Below are 3,186 nucleotides of genomic sequence, written 5' to 3' on the forward strand. Positions count from 1 at the left end.
TTTTTTGAGACGGAGTCTTGCTCTGTTGCCCAAGCTGGAGTGCAATGACACAATCTCAGCTCATTGCAAACTCTGCCTCCTGGGTTCAAGCGATTCTCCCACCTCAGCCTCCAGAGTAGCTGGGATTATAGGCACCCAAGATCATGCCTGGAAAATTTTTTTGTATTTTGTAGACAGGGAGTTTCGCTATGTTGGCCAGGCTGATCAGGGCACCAGGCTCCTCACGTCAGGTGATCCACCCACCTCAGCCTCCCAAAGTGCTGGGATTATAGGCATCAGCCACCGTGCCCAACAGGATTCAAAGATTTTCTCTTTGGCAATTGGGGTGAAAGAGTTTCTATCTAGGCCGAGTGCGGTGGCTCACGCTTGTTTCCCAGCACTTTGGGAGGCTGAGGCAGGCGGATCACCTGAGGTCAGCAGTTTGAGACCAACCTGGCCAATATGGTGAAACCCCATCTCTAAAAAAAAAAAATAAAAATAAAGAGTTTATATCTAAAGACCTGAAATCAATAAAAAGGATTGTCTATGTTAAGATAAGGCTCTGTGGAGACCAAGATTCTTATTATGCAGATGAAGCCTTCAGGTAGCAGGCTTCAGAGAGAATAAATTGCAAATATTTCTTATCAGACTTAAAAAGGGGCCAAACTCAGTTAATTCTCTCTGGGATCAGAAAAAAAAATCTGGAAAGGGAAGGGGATTCTCTACAGATTGTCAAGAGACAACTCTGTAGGGCCATTTTAAAATTTGCCAAAGAAATATATTTTGAGGTAAAATACTTCAGTTCCTTTCAAGGCCTGCTATGTGTCATGTTGGTATCTTACTGCTACAGAGTCTGTTTTGTCAGATTTAAGGTCTCGGTTTTAATGTTAATGCTGGTCAGCTGTGCTTGAATTCCAACGGGAGGGAGGTAAAATAAGGCATGTCTGACCACCCATTTCCATCATAGCCTGAACTAGTGTTTCAGGATTACGGGCATGCACCACCACGTCAGGCTAATTTTGTATTTCTAGTAGAGACAGGGTTTCTCCATGTTGGTCAGGCTGGTCTCAAATTCACAACCCAGGTGATCCGCCTGCCTCAGCCTCCCAAAGTGCTGGGATTACGGGGCATGAGCCACCACGCCCGGCCAGTAGCTATCTTTTTAAGGAATAGAATGGGAGGCAGATTTGCGCTAAACAGTTCCCAGCTTGACTTTTCCCTTTGGCTTAGTGATTTGGAGCCCTAAGATTTATTTTCCTTTTACACTGGTCACAGCACAGGGAGACAGAGTTATTGCTCAAATCAATCTCTCCAAAAATTTGGAGGCTAGGGCTTTTCAAGGACAGTTTGGTGGACCCCTTCTAGGTGGGGCCACAAGGACCAGTTGGGGGTGAGGCCACTGGTCATCAGAAATTCAAAATCCTGAAAAGACATCTCAAACGGCCAATCTTAGGTTCTACAATAGTGATACTACCTGCAGGGGTAATTGGGGGAGTTGCAGATCTTGTGACCTCCAGAATAATGACCGGTAATCATTTATGTTATAAACCAAAAATAAAATTAGAAGTCCTTCCGCAACCGGCTGAATGGACTCAGCCAAGGCACTCCAAAATTTAACGTGAAACACTGGTTCAGGCCACGATGGGAAATGGGGGTGGGACAGGCCTCATTATACCCCTCCAGCATTAATGTCAACACAGACCTTAAGTCTGATAAAAAAACATTTACAGTCTATTCTCTCTAAAGCCTGTGGAGGCATTCTGCATGATAAAACCTAGGTCTCCGCAACCCCTATTTTAACCCAGACACTCTTTTCTATGGATAATAACTTTTTCAGCCCATTAATTGCCAATCACAACAGAATATACTTAAATGGGCGAATAATCCCAGTGCTTTGGGAGGCCTAGGTGGGTGGATCAGTTGGGTCAGGAGTTCGAGCCAGGTGTGATAATCCCATCTACTCGGGAGGCTGAGGCAGGAGAATCAGTTGAACCAGGGAGGCGGAGGTTGCAGTGAGCCGAGGTTGTACCACTGTACTCTAGCCTGGGCAACAAGAGTGAAATTCCATCTCAAAAAAAAAAAAAAGAATATATTTAAATCTACTTGTTACCTGAAAGTTCCCCCCTTCAAGTTGTCGGCTGCTTCCAGTTCAAACCAATGTAAATCTAACATGTATTGATTGATGTATTATGTCTCCCTAAAATGTATAAAAAGCAAGCTGTCTGCGACCACCATGGGCACGTGTCCTAGGGACCTTCTGAGACTGTGTCACAGGTGCATCCTTAACCTTGGCAAAATAAACTTTCTAAATTGATTGAGACTTGTTCCAGATACTTTTTGGTTTACATCCTCCACACTTTAGCAGAATTCAGGTTCTTCATCCTCCTAGCCTGGTTGTCTTTCCTTAGTTTTATGAACGTGGTTTAGTTTGGGGGAAAGGCGATTATCACTTAATCTATAAACTAAATGTCTCCCAAAGTTAGCTTGACCTAAGCCCAGGAATGATTAAGGGCAGTTTAGAGGTTAAAAGCAAGATGAGGGCTGGTCAGAGCAGATGTCTTTCACTGTCATCATTTCTGTTACTATTTTTGCAAAGGTGATTTCAGTCATACTTGCTTTACAAAGCTATGTGAAGATTAAATGAAATGACATATCTGGGGAAGTAGTAGTAGAATTTAGTACCTAGGTTGTAAATTGACAATCTTTGGGCAAGGATGTGGGAAGGAGTTGGAGCAGAGAACTTAAAATGTATGTGCCACTCCCTAAGAAAGTGGTGAGAAACAGTCTTTGCAAATTCTAGCCCATTCCCTAGGAAGAAAAGGCACAAACACATTTCCACTGTTCGCAGGTACCATTTTCACCACCTACACCACTGCCCTTGGGCTGAATTTTGTTTTAGTTTGAATTTGTCTACAAGTATGTTAAAAGGCAGATGTTTTAAAACAGGTGTTCAGCTTGATTGCAACATAGGTTGCTTCTTGCCAGTTATCTTACTCTAGCTTGATGTATTTATTGAACGTGTCTGGCCCCTGCAGACATTTTGAGTAATCTACCTCTGACTTAGTATGAAGAGTTTTTGACAACAACCAGGCGTAGGTTTGAATCTTGATTCTACCACTAATCTCTCTCAGCCTCAACTTGCCCATCTATGTGAAACTGGAATTGTTTTGCCTTCCTACTACAATGTATCCTAAAGTAGGATACTTG

The sequence above is a fragment of the Sapajus apella genome, unplaced genomic scaffold (assembly GCF_009761245.1).
Source record: "Sapajus apella isolate SASKATOON/1434 unplaced genomic scaffold, GSC_monkey_1.0 scaffold46, whole genome shotgun sequence".
NCBI lineage: Eukaryota > Metazoa > Chordata > Mammalia > Primates > Cebidae > Sapajus > Sapajus apella.